Genomic DNA, 14,987 nt, shown 5'->3' with positions numbered 1-14,987 from the left:
AAATAAAATAAAATAAAATAAAATAAAATAAAATAAAATAAAATAAATCCATCCTGAAAAATCAGAGGAAAACTTTGAAAAATATTTTATGTAAAAACAAGAGGGGATTATAAAAGATGTCCAGTCTATGAAACTAAAGCAAGCAAGTGTGAAGTATGGGAAATATAAATTAGAAAAATACATTTGATGAGAAATACAATTACTAAATTACAAATGAAGATAGAAAAAATCAAGCAATTATAGAAGATAAAAATAGATTTGGGGGGGACAAAAGGTCATACAAGATAAGAATAAAGTGACAGAATAGTTGAAAGACATGAATAGGTTCAGGAGTTCCAGTTTCTATGTATGAGGATTACTTGATTTGGGAAGAAGGGGCACAGTGTTGCCAAGAACGCACAGAGAAGAAATATTCAGTGAAATAATAGAGTGTACTCAAATATCTTCCTGAATGGAAGGTTTGACGATTGCAGATCAAAAAAGTTCACAACGTTAAAACAATTCAGACCTAGATATTTTATTTTAATTTTATTTAATTCAAGGATAAAGAACATATAATCTTTAGATATCAAGGAATATATTAAAGTCATATGTATAGGAAAAATCATTGTCTTAAGCTTTGCTTCTAGAGTACAAAACACCAGAAAGAATGTAATCATGCTGATAGTTTTGAGAAAAAGAATTGTAACTCAGGATATCTGTAGTGATTTAAGTCGTGGTTTGTATGCAAATACATATACACATATATAACACATGTATTACTTGCATAAATGTGTGTGTGTAGAAATCTTAGGAATAAACAAAACAAAACTATTATAAATCATTTGTGTTGGAAATACACATATGCATACGTAGCTGCCTAAAAAAATGAATTAAAAAATTCAAGATTAGGTAGATGATGGTAAAAAACATTTGATAATGCTCAATGAAGCCAATTGTCCAAAGTGTAATGTTGTAAAGCTGAATCTTCCCTGAATAGAACTCTTTCAAATTCTTTTTAATTTTTTTTTAAACATTTATTTTTTAGAGACAGAGAGAGAGACAGAGCATGAGCAGGGGAGGGGCAGAGAGAGACAGGGAGACACAGAATCCCAAGCAGGCTCCAGGCTTGGAGGCATCAGCGCAGAGCCTGACGCGGGGCTCGAAGTCACGAACCGAGAGATCATGACCTGAACCGAAGTCAGACACTTAACAGACTGAGCCACCCAGGCACCCTGACAGCTGTTCTAACTTCAAGGGAATGAAGGAGGAAAGCTCATTTCAACTTTGGGCTTACACCACCTTCTCCAACATTGAGAAGCCCTTCATTTACTGAGTTAGAGAGGGGTGTTCAAGATTAATAAAGTGAAATTCTATTTCCCATTTGGATATTCATTCTTCATTCTATACTCCCCTAATCTTTCAATCCCAGAGAGCAGAAGGATTGAGGGGTACCCCATTTAACGGCAAACATGCAATTGAAATGAGACTGTTTTTTTGGAATCCTCAGTACACTGTCATTACTGAGTGAAACCCCTCTTCATTTCACTTCCAATGTTAAGTATAAATCACTAACACTTTGGTAAAACAGATGTTGAAATTAGGCATTTTGAAAATACTGTGTCCTCAGCTTCCCTTGAACTCTAGGGGTCTTACCATAAGAAAGGCTCTTTTGAAGGGTCGGAGACATTGAAAATGCTACCTTGACTGTGCTCTGGGAGTTCTGGGAAAAGAACATTATTAGTGACAAGAGTATTGTATAGAAAAGGGTTTTAAGCATTTATTTAAAGTAAAAGATTAATTATAAAGAGCTTTCTCACTGTGTACTCCTTAACTGGGACATTTGTAAGAGGTTACAAAACAACCCAGCAACTTTTCCAAAGATTTTGCATTCATGACAACATCCTACCAGGCTATAGAGTGTGAGGTTTCAATCTTCCTTGGTCATGTAAAGAAATTTCTGGTTGTTTCTGAAGAGCTAAATAAGTAGGGAGAGGTATCCTAATTTCAGAATCCTGAGAAAGCAATTACTGCAAGGCTTCTGGGTTTTAAGAGAATTGCTTTTTAGGAAGGGAAAGAGGGAGAGGGAGTAGGAGGAGAGGGTGATGGGAAAATAATGATGAATCCTGTCAGTAAAAGTATATATACCTTTAGTTTATTACCAGGCTATGCTTGACCAAAAGCCAAAATAAGTAATTTAAAGCTGGGTGTCATTTCACTCTATGACAACCAAAATTTACTGAACAGAATACGCTAAACAAAATGTGGATGGAGAACAATTACACTTTGTCTCATGTAATTCATCTTTTTAGTTTTAAAGGAAATCCTAAGCATCATCTTCCTAAGTCTTCCAATAAACTGGAAGGTTACCTCTTTCTAGTAATGTTTCTTGGCATCTGCTAGATTTAGTTATGGTTGAGCAATGCTGAGCCCATTGGCAAAGGATATAGATACTCTGCAACCTGAGATCACTGGCAGAATTGCTCAGCTGCTTTAATCAGATGGCTGTCTTCACTGTTTACCCAGCACCTTGTCATCCTGATACCCTTGGAGTGACCCTATTCTAGCTAGGGACCAAAGTATACCTATCTTGTAAGGTTCATCTCAAGTACCTTTTCCTCTATGAAGCTGTCTCCTACTTCTTCATCCCACATGGACTTTTACATTTTCTTATCTCTTAGTTGCAAGGTGTCATTAGACTGATAGAACTTAACAATTAAATGACCTCCCATTAACTCAAGATAATCATCCTTGTACCCTGGATTTGAAGTTAACCTCTACCACTTATGAGTATGTGATATTCAGCAAACTACTTAATCTAAGTGATCTTTTATTTCTTTTTTATTCTTTCTTACATTAGTGTTTTTTGAAATTGCATTATATTTATATTTATTGCATTTAGTCCACTACTTGCACAACAATTTCTGGTTCTCATCTCCTTTTTCCATTCTCTTTTTCAGTTTCTTTTTGCCCTCAATGAACAAAAATACTAATTCATATATTCTAGTGCTGGGTAAATTGGATTCTTGACAGACAGTTAAAATGTATTTGCAGATTAAAAGCTTAATGAAAAAGAGTAATGATATTTTCTCTAGAACAGTGGGTCTTGAAAAAAAGAACTAGGAAAAAGTAACCATGCTGTTTTAGTGATAGGCTATTTAAAAAGAAAAACAGATGGAAAAGCAAATGGTCAGCCTGAATTAGTATTATAACATTTGTGTCAAGAAGGTATAATCTAGATTACTGGGCTTTCTTTGCCACTCTGTGAAGCTACCCCTGAACTAAATGCACTACTGCAGCCTAAAACAAATGTATGGTTAAGGGAAATCAGTACAGTTAAGAATACACTTCAGAATTTTAAAGAACTAAAATATGTCTGGAGGTTTTTAATATTGTTTTTCCCTTTAATAAATTGCCATGTTTATATGGAATCTGAAATTGAGACTCTTCTTAGTAATAGAACTCCCTTATCTTGTTTCCCTATAGAACAAATAATTTGGGGATAAATAATTTGTTAAGCTGCTTGTATGAAAGGAAAGCCCCTGAAGGGTCTGCTCAAGTAATGATGCTGGTCACTGAACTGCCCTTTTAAGGGGGTGAATAGTTAACTACATAGATTTAACTTGGCCAAGTAGGGTAAGTCATCAGGGGCCAGAGAAGACATGCTGGAAGAGGAGGTTTATTGGTTGCATGAGAAAAGAGCTGGCAAGGAGACTGAAACCATTGTGGCAGAGGGCAAAAGAAAAACTTACAAAGTGAACAAACATATCTAATCTGTATTTTTAGTAAGTGGTCAAAAACGTAACATGAGTCTTTTAGGTAACCTCCTTAACAAACCTTATTTCAGCTCTGCAGGCACTCAGTCGTGGGGGGATTTGAAGCTGACATCCAAAGAAAGATGTGTCTGATATAGGAAAATCATGACTGTTGCAGTCTCCTTTATGTCTCTGTTTTTAGGAATGTGACAAAATGCTACTACTTCAAGGTCAGTGCAGTCAAAAGCAGAAGCTGACAGTGGGTGGACACCCAGTGCTAACAATAGTTTGCTAAGATCCAAGTGAAAAAGACAATATAGATGAACATTTTTATAGGCTATCTTCCCATGAGTACCTTCCCCAATATTCTTACCTTTTTGCCTTCTTTTCCATTGTGGGAGGTGTATTCTTTTTTATATTATTATAGTATAACTGGAGATGTTGTTGATGATTAATTATTGTAATAGTGTTACTTACTATGTGCTAGGTACTTTTGTAAGTATTTTCCATGTACTCAAATAATTCTTACCATTATTTCTATCACCATGATCATCCACCCATGGGGTTTGTCTTATACTAAAACCTATTTCTCACCCTCTCCTGTCTCACCAGGAAATCTATGAAATACACATACACACACACCAACAACCACCACTACCATCCAGAAGTAAATTTCCCAAAGGTAGAGTTATTTGCTCCAGAATAATATCTTAGTAAGCTTTGGCACCTAAGATCCTGCAGACAGACTAGCTGTTCAGACAGGCATTAATTAATGTAATTAATATTACTGTAATTAATATTACTGTAATTAATATTAAAGTAATTAATATTACTGAGGAAGTTCACAATCTGAACATTAATGATTTCAATTAAAATATTAGACAAGAAATAAATTCTACAACCAAATCTTTGTTTTATATTTTATAACTTTAATATTCCTACAAAGAACTAAAAAGTGAAGTTATAAAAAACACATGATAGCAAACATCTCCCTGGTTCACAGTTTTGTTCCAAATTTTTTATCCTCAGTACTTTCAATTATTCATTCATTGAGTATTTTCTAAAGTTTTTCAATAAACTCAAATAAAAGAAGTGTTTTAGTGGGAGGTGGAGCCTGACCTTATGTGAATCTCCTGAGTGACATAGTGGCTCCTTAACAAAAAAGAAAGTCTTTGCTTTACTTCTAAGGATGAGCTTTAGTTATTTTATTATGATAGAAATAAGACAAGACATGGTTGAGATGTAAAAATACAAAACAAAAGGGATATGTGTTAAATAGAGACAAATTAGGGGTGTCTGGATGGCTCAGTCAAGCGTTAGACTCTTGATTTTGGCTCAGGTTATGATCTCAGGGTCAGGAGATAAAGCCCCACATTGGATTCCATACTGGGCTTGAAGACTGCTTAATATTCTCTCTCTTTCCCTGTCCCTGTCCCTCTCCCTCTCTCTCTCCCTCTCCCTCTCCCTCTCCCTCTTCCTCTCCCTCTCTCCTCTCCCCCCTCCCTGCTTCCCTTCCTCCCTTCCTCTCTCTCTCCTTCCCTCTACTATCCCCCCTTGCTTGCATTCACACAATAAATAAGTAAATAAATAAATAAATAAAATAGAGACAAAACCTTCTATGTAATAACAATAGCATTTATTTTGCATTTATTACATGCCAGGAACAATACATTGAAAACAGCTTATGGGGGCGCCTGGGTGGCGCAGTAGGTTAAGCGTCCGACTTCAGCCAGGTCACGATCTCGCGGTCCGGGAGTTCGAGCCCCGCGTCAGGCTCTGGGCTGGTGGCTCGGAGCCTGGAGCCTGTTTCCGATTCTGTGTCTCCCTCTCTCTCTGCCCCTCCCCCGTTCATGCTCCGTCTCTCTCTGTCCCAAAAATAAATAAACGTTGAAAAAAAAATTTTAATAAAAAAAAAAAAAAGAAAAGAAAACAGCTTATGATCTGAATAGGAACAAAATCTTTAGTGTGGAAATGGGAAATGTCCACCTTCTCATACAATAGCTACAATAGACTTTTAAAGTCAGTGCCTAAGCAGGATGGCTCATTTGATTAAACATCCACCTTCAGCTCAGGTCATGATCTCACAGCTCATGAGTTCAAGCCCCATGTCATGCTCTGTGCCGAAGCTCAGAGCCTGGAGCTTGCTTTGGATTCTGTGTCTCTCTGTCTCTCTGCCCACCCCCCCCCAACCCCCCATTTGTGCTTTGTCTCTCTCACTCTCAAAAGTAAACATAAAAAATGTTTTTTAAGTCAGTACATAGGATTAGTATTTTCCACAACCAACGGGGAGGGTGTCTGACTTGTTTGTTGAAATCTATCACTGGCGATTGAATGTGAGACTGGCAATACGTATCTTGAAACTGGACTAGGAACCAAAGAATGAAGACCAAATTTAGGATCTCTAGAGTTATCGAATAGAAAATTGTTCCTGGCTCCAGTCCTAGTATTTTTCTTGGCATCTGTTATTCTTTAAAACTACCTGGCTTTAGTCCTCAAACATGTAATATCTAGCAATAATACTAGCTGTGCTAGCTCAGTTTTACAGGGCTATAAAACATTTCCTGATGGTTAATTTTATTGTTTGGTGAGGTCTATGGTATTTTTGCACTGCCATGATAATTCTACAGGAGAGATTAAAATTGACTCTGCTCATCCGATGCTACCCCTGGTGTTGAGGAGTAGGTCAGCTTAAATGTCTACAATATAGCCTCAGGAGAATTAGAAAGACCTAATAGAACATCTCTCACGGCACATGTGCACACACACGGAAGGCGGGACAGAGGAGAATTCTTTAACTTCAATTCCTCCATAAGCGTTTTTCAGAAAGACTTTCATAGGTATTGCTGTTTGAAAAGTTGAAAAATAACCAAGTGGATGCATGTGAGTTGGTCCTCTTTTTGATTCATGAGTTATGCTGCACTGGATAGCTTTCTCATGCCCTCTAGATCATCTTTCTCTATCAGCCTGCTCTCTGCTTCCCACAGTATTGGCTGCGATTCTGGACCCTGTGCTCTCTTCCATTGAGTTGACAACTGGAAAGAAAGAAAGATGGTATTCAGGGTATTTATTCTCCCAACTCTGTGGCTTCTCCTTGGCCTGGCTGCATCCTTTTACTAAAGGTAACATCTCTTCTCCAGGTGGCCATCTCTACATGACTCTTGTTAAGAATTTCTGTAATTGCCCTGTCCACTCACCCCTTCAGGAGTGCAAACAGTTCTGGTGGTGATCCAGCCATATCTTTGTAAGTAGTTCCTTTATTAAAGTCCCTTGAGTTATCCTAATTTGAATGTGCCATCTGTTTCCTGCTAACACCAGACTAATATATACATGACCAGATCTCAAAAATTAATAGCACTAAGTAGCTTCTGATGATTGAATAGCTTTGTTAGAATAATTCAGAAACTAACTGCAAAAGGTCCCTTCTATTTCATGTCATGGCCAGTATAGCAAGGATCTGCTAGCCTTCCTGGATTGTTCTTCCAGTTAGATAATTTCATCATGTTCTTATTCTGGTTTTCAGAGTGTTTTCTAAAAGCAGTTCCTTCTGAAATGAAAAATAATTGAATAGCCTACTTCATGCCTTCTTCTACTATACATAGGCCCCAAACACCATCCTTCACAATTTAAGTTCTCTTTTCTCTCTTCCTTTTTCAGGGTCAGTTTCAATTTTTCCACCTGTGAAAAACCTTGCCAGATGGCACATTATCAGGATCTGTGCCACTCTTCTGTTCCTTTAGTACCTTTTATTTATACCAATACAGAGTGTACTATAAAATGTTGAAATTGCCTATTTAATTGCTATCTACATCTACATATTTAATATGATATCCTTAAAGATAGGAATTTTATATTGTTTGTTCATCTATTATATCTACCCTAGTGCCTGCCACACAGTAGGCATTTCAATATTGTGGGAAAACATCATGGACACAATAAGGTTGGATTGGGCTCACCTAGCATTATATCTACAAACCAAACTATTGCCCTAGATTTGGGTAGACAGTGGGGATTATAGAACCCCCCAACCTCTAGGAAGTAATCTCTGAGACTTCTCATGATTTGTATAATAATCAAATAATAGTGTGATGCCTGTGTGTTGAGGGTCAAGGCTGATATTGTGAATATAATTCATTGAACTCTTTAAACATCAGGGAAAGTATAAAGTTTAAATAATTTTAAAATAAGGTGTTAATTTTATTATTACTGTTCTAAAAAGTATATCAGGACTGGTAGACCTTTCTACAATAGTATTTCACTGGGACATACTATATTTTCAAATCTCCACACAATATATTAAAATGTGTTTAATCCTTAATGGAATTTCTTCTTTCGATAGCTAAACAGTTCATTCTGGCATGCAGTTGTAAAATTGCTTTCTCTTATTTAATTCACTTCAGGGAGAGCAAAAGAGCATGTATTCTAAGAACAATAACATTTTGCACTTAGATGATTTATTTTGAGAAATAGCCTATAATACTTTGGACCTTGAAATTATCACATGATATAAGTCCTTATGTACTTAAAGAATGTTTTAAAACCTCGTGAATATTTGAGTAAAAGGAATAAAAATGTAAGTAGAATGAATGAATGGATGAATGAATGAAGTTTATAGATGAAAATTTGAAACAGTGAGTCCTAGCAAGATGGCATCATGTAATTTACTGGGTCATATAGGAACAGAGTGAGACATTTATTTAGTATTAGATGAATGTTTAGACACCTCTTGAGTCCGGTACAATATCAATTGTGATAATGCTATACACTTGAAATATTTCCAGCTGAAAAAAACCCACTAGAAAAAGCTTGCAATTTCTCTAGTGTTCTCTAAGACAATAGATACTATAATAATGCTAGATTCACATTTGCAAACATACAGTAAAGAAAAACACCTTAGTAAATCCCATGTGGTACAGATATAAGAATGCATAGTCCTACCCTTAAAGTGGAATAATCTTATCTGACAAACAATAGTGTTTAATAATTACTTTTTGAATGAATAAAAAAGCAAGGAAATATCAATATCATTAATAACTAAAATATATTAATTACACCTAAGGGCCTAACATTACACATGTATTTGCTTCATTTTTATTCTTATAGCTCTATACAATAGGTATTATTCAGTTTCACCAATTAGAAAACTAGAATTAAGGAAGCTGCTAATTCTATTCAAGGAATAAAGTTTGGGAGCCATAGTACCATGGTTTGAACTCATGTCCATCTGAGCTCAAAGCTGTTGTTTTTTTCCATAATCTAAATCAACCCTAGAGTGCTAGAAAGGGCCCGTATATATAACTGGAGAGGTCCTAATAACTACCCAAATAGTAAGGAAAAGTAATTGTTGTCCAAAAGAGAGATTTGCTGCTACTTAGCAGTTTGGTGGAATGAGGTCGGTTTCAAAGTTTAAAAAAAAAGAATAATGATGAAAACAGCTAATTGCCTCTCACTAGCTTACTATCTCCAGGATGTTAGATTCTCTAATAAGAATCTGCCTTGATCACAGGTATAAAAAAATAACTAATTACAATAATCAGTGCGACCCTTTCAGCTGAGTATAGCAAAGGAGACTGGTTGAAAGGAAGAAAAATGACGTTAATTTTGATGTATCTCTACTCATCTTCTTCACTCATTTTAGCAGAAATATCTCTTCCTTCCATTATACAGTGTGCAAGAAGCCATCAAGTTGGGTGATGCTCAGTAAAATTAGGGTGGCAACAGGGAGGGAGATAAATGGCAGTCAGCAGGAGTCTCTACAAGGCCCCAAGATGATGCTATGTAGCTGGGAAATCTGCAGAAGAGGTGATGTTCAACTTGTTGCTAGAAGCCATTGAATTGGTTAAAAGACAGGTTATTACAATCACCTTTGAAGAAAATGAGCCAAACTGCTGAAATATCCATGACATCTGAGGCAGTTGTGGGTATAGCTGGCGAAGAAGTAACTTAGGAGTCTTGGTTTGTTGCCCAGCATGAGTTAAGGAATTGAAAATCACTGCTGAGCTGGAACAGCATTTGTGTATCTTCTGAAAAAATTAGCACTAATAAGAACCAGCAGTAGAAGATAAGTGCATTTGGAGGCATGCCTACTGGCTCAGACTTACTCTCACAGTAGACACAGGATGTAAGATGTGGCAAAGAAATTGTAGACAGGAAAATTGGGTTGACAATGTGGTTGATACAACTTGACAGTGATGATAGTAAATATAAATGCTGATTTTATTTTAATAGAAATTACCTTTTTAAGTGCCAAATATATGTTGATTATAATTTAAGTTCTGTTGCCATTAAATTCATGTTTTGAATACGTGTTAAGGTCAGTAATTACTGGGTTGGAAGATGCCCTCCTTCTTCCTAAAAATATAACAGTGCCCAGGGGCGCCTGGGTGGCGCAGCCGGTTAAGCATCCGACTTCAGCCAGGTCACGATCTCGCGGTCCATGAGTTCGAGCCCCGCGTGGGGCTCTGGGCGGATGGCTCAGAGCCTGGAGCCTGTTTCCGATTCTGTGTCTCCCTCTCTCTCTGCCCCTCCCCGTTCATGCTCTGTCTCTCTCTGTCCCAAAAATAAATAAAAACGTTGAAAACAAAATTTAAAAAAAATATATATATAACAGTGCCTGATTGCAGAGGGTTTTTTTTTTAATTATTTTTTTCAGGAGAATTAATTTAATAAATTTATTTGAAATCACCCTGTGAGCTTTGCAAGGTAAAGAATCATTTCTCATTATTCTCCCCTCAAAGTCTGACACAGTGTTCAACATGTAATAAATATTGATAATGTATATTTGTTGATGAAATATATGATTAAAATATCTGATACATCACCAAACCAGGGGTAAGTTGGATAATTCCTTTTGAATTTTAGTGAACTCTATAGCTAATGACTTTAAGAACTCATCCATTAGCAACATCATAATATCCAGGAATGGAATATGTTCCCAATGTCTTTCCCCCTGCCTCCCATAAATGTCTTACAAGGTGTTTAATTATTTTAGATTATGTTCTCAGGGGGATGGTGCCCTTTTTCCTTTTCCTCCTCTTCCTATACTTTCTTAACATTTATTGAACCCTTACTGTTAACCATGTTGTATGTTAATCTCTTTATTTGCAGTGCCTCCTTTAATTTTCAAACAACCATATGTGGAAGGTTCTGTTGTATCTAAACAAGTGATAAGACAGTCCATGTTTGGGAAAATTAAGTACCAGTCCATGGTAAAGCATTCATAAATGGCATATTAGACTAAAAACCAGGACCATCAAAGTCCTTCATCATATTTATTATGCAATTGCCTACTCTCTAGGTTTCTTGGGGTAACTCTTTCCTACAACACAGTGATAGACATGGCTTCAGTTTCAGTCTTCATTTGTTTGTGTACAACCTTCATAATTTTTGTATGTATTATCAATACTGCAATTAGTTAACACTAACATACAGTGCCTACACTATTTCTGTCACTGTTCTGAGAATTTATTTGTATTAACAACTTTAATCCTCCAGTAATCTTATAGGTAAATATTAGTATCCCTATTTTTTACAAGCTAAGGCCCAAAGAAATTAAGTGGCAGAGTTAGAATTTATGCTAGAATCTGACCCCAGAGTTTAATTTCTTAAATATTATACAATATTATTATTCAGTATTACCAAAGTACTAAATACTTTTCTTAAATAGATTCATTATGCATTATCAGTGCAGAGTTCAAGGTTCCATCTCATGAACCAGGAGATCATGGCCTGGGCTGGAATCAAGAGTCAGACTCTTAACCAAGTGAGCCACTGGGGTGCTCCACAAGACCTTTTTATTCTAGACCACAGTCATGTGGATATGTATTGCCCACTCCTTAAAATAATTTTGGCACACACCAACTAATCCTTTACAAATCTCTTTCCCACTGAGCCCGGGTAAGACAGCTGAATTTTTCTTAGTGTATAACTCTGGGAATTTAATATACATATAACAAAATTGGTATGAAAGAAGAATTTACATCGACAGAAAAGCATCGACGTTTAGATCCAACTCTGCTATAAATTACTGTTACTTTAGGCTAGATTTTTAATTCTTAAATGTATCAGTTTCTCATGTACAGTGATTCATTTGGTTAAGTTTATGATCAATTTGGGTTCTAGAAATTTTTTCTGTATTCTTTTAGGTGATGGTCACTCATGCGTCACCACAAGCGAGGACAAAAGAGGGGTTTAGAAAAACAAAGGCTATTATACTCACAGGTCCTAAAGTCACTGCATGCCAAAAGGGAAGTCACACAGGAGAAGTGCCAACCAAGAAGCCAGCTCAACCAATTTAGATAGAAAATAGAGAGTAAGGGCCTGTGAGCAGGTGCCTTTACTAACGGTCAGAGTGGAGTACACAAGGAAAGGCCTGAGACAATTTCACTGGTGTGTTCAAATGTTACTAGGTCATGGTTAGGGGGGATCAGGAAGAACTTTTAGCAGGGGCCAACTTTATCATTCTGGTGCATCTGATCACTTGTGTAAGGTGCTCACAGCATGCTTGTGGGAATGTTGAAGCAGCAGGAAAGAAGAAGAAATAAATAATAACTTTAAAAATACCATACAAAATTAGTTTCTCCGATCCCTCACATATCCTTGCTCCCAATCCTTGCACCAAATTCTGATAAAAAAAAATTAAGGCTATAAAAGTTATATCTACACTCTACAATAACCGAAGGAGACTTCGATATCTCACTTACAAAAACATATAGAACACTCAGACAGAAGGTCAATATGGAAATAGAGGACTTAAACTAGAGACCAATTGGACATAACAGACTTATACAGAACTGTCCACCAAAGAATTTCCACCAGAAAAAGCATTTCCCTTGAGTGAACATGGAATATTCTCCAGGATAGACCACATGTTAGCCAATAAAGCAAGTCTTACTTAAGAAGAATAAAGTCATACAAAATATCTTTGTGATCAGAATGGAATGAAAATAGAAATCAATAACAAAAGAAAAAGTAGAAAATCCACAAATATGTAGAAATTAAACAGTGCACTCTTAAACTACCATTGGGTCAAAGAATAAGCTAAAAGGGAAATTAGAAAATATCTTGAAACAAATGAAAATGAAACACATTGGAACTTATAGGATGCAGCAAAAACAGTGTAAAGAGGGAAATTTATAGTTATAAATCTTATATTAGAGAAAAAGGTCTTCTATTGTCAACCTAACTTTACACCTTAAAGAACTGAGAAAACAACAAAGTGAACCCAAAACTAGCAGAAAGAAAAAAATAAAGATTAGAGAAAAGATAAACAAAATAGAGAATAGAAACGTATAGAGAAAATCAATAAAACCAACAGTTGTATCTTCAAAAATAGCAACAAAATTGACAAATCTTTACTTAGACTAAGAAGAAAACAAAATTAACACAACTGACATAAGAAATGAAAGAGGGAAGACTACTATTAATTTGATAAACATATAAAGGATTGTAAAAGAATACTATGAACAACAAATTGAGTAATCTAAATGGACAATTCCTAGAAACAAACCTACCAAGAATAAATTGTAAAGAAATAGAAAATCTGAACAGACCTAAAACTGGTAAGAGAATTAATCAGAATTCAAATACTACCCAACAAAGAAAATTCTAGGACTACATGGCTTCACAAGTGAATCCTACCAAATGTTAAAAGAGCAAATAAAACTAATCTTCCACAACTCTTTCCAAAAGTCAAAATGAGTACTTCCATACTCATTTTATGAGGCCAGCATTACTCCAATACCAAAACCACACAAAGACACTACTAGGAAAGAAAACTACAGATCAGTATTCCTTATAAACACACAAATCCTCAATAAAATACTAGCAAACCTAACTCAAAGGTATGCTAAAAGGATTATACACCTTGACAAAGTGGAAGTTATTCCTGGAATGCAGGGGTATTTCACATCTGAAAATCAATCAAGATAATACATTACATAACAGATTGAAAACAAAAAAACCCAGAATCATAATGCAGAAAAATATATGACATCATTCAACAGCCTTTCATGATAAAAACATTCAAAACACTAGAAATTGAAGGAAATTATCTCTACATAATGAATACCATTTATGAAAAGCCCACAGCTAGCATCATACTCAATGGTGAAAGATTATAAAAAAAATAGGGTGTTCATCTTGACCACTTACATTCAACACAACACTGGAAGTCCTACTCAGAGAAGTTAGGCAAGAAAAAGAAATAAAAAACATTCAAAATGGAAAGGATGAAATAAAATATCTGTTTGCAGATGACAGCATATTTTATGAGGAAAACCCTAAAAAAAACCCAAAAACCCAAACCTAAACTGCCCCCCAAAACCCCTTAGAATTAATAATGAATTCATCAGAGGTAAACTATACAAATTCAGAACACAAATTAAGTTGTTTTTGTATAGTAACAACAAACAATCTGAAAGGGCAATTAAAAAATAATTCTAGTTAAAAATAACATCAGACATAATAAAATACATATGAGTAAATTTAACCAAGAATGTGAGACTTGTACACTGAAAAGCACAAAAACTTTCTGAATAAAATTAAAGAAGACAACAATAAATGGAGAGACATCCCATATTTATGGACTGGAAGACTTCATATTGTTAAAATGTCAGTACTGTCTAAAGTGATATACATATTTATATAATCCCTTTTAGAATCCCAACAGTGATTTTTGCAGTAACAGAAAAATCCATCCTAAAATCATATAAATCTCAAAGGACCCCGAACAGCCAAAACAATCTTGAGAAAGAATAACCAGCTGAAGGTCTCACACTTGCTGATTTCAACACTTATTATAAAGCTATAGTAATCAGTGGCGCCTGGGTGGCTTAGTCGGTTAAGCCTCCAACTTCGGCTCAGGTCATGATCTCGTGGTCCGTTAATTCGAGCCCCGCGTTGGGCTCTGTTCAGAGCCTGAAGCCTGTTTCAGGTTCTGTGTCTCCCTCTCTCTCTCTGACCCTCCCCTGTTCATGCTCTGTCTCTCTCTGTCTCAAAAATAAATAAACGTTAAAAAAAAAATTAAAGCTACAGTAATCAAAGTAGTTTGATACTGTCATAAAGATAGATGTGTAGACCAATATAATGAAGATCTCAGAAATAAATATATATATTTATACATATATATAGATATATATAGTTAAGTGATTTTAAACAGTGTTGCTAATTCAGTGAGGGAAAGACAATCTTTTGAAACAAATGATGCTGGGAAAACTGGAAAAAAATTAAGATGGACCTTTACTATACACTATATGT

The sequence above is a fragment of the Herpailurus yagouaroundi genome, unplaced genomic scaffold (genome assembly GCF_014898765.1).
Source record: "Herpailurus yagouaroundi ecotype Mexico unplaced genomic scaffold, PumYag 29, whole genome shotgun sequence".
NCBI classification, from domain to species: Eukaryota; Metazoa; Chordata; class Mammalia; order Carnivora; family Felidae; genus Herpailurus; species Herpailurus yagouaroundi.
Note: the sequence above shows the minus strand (reverse complement) of the source record.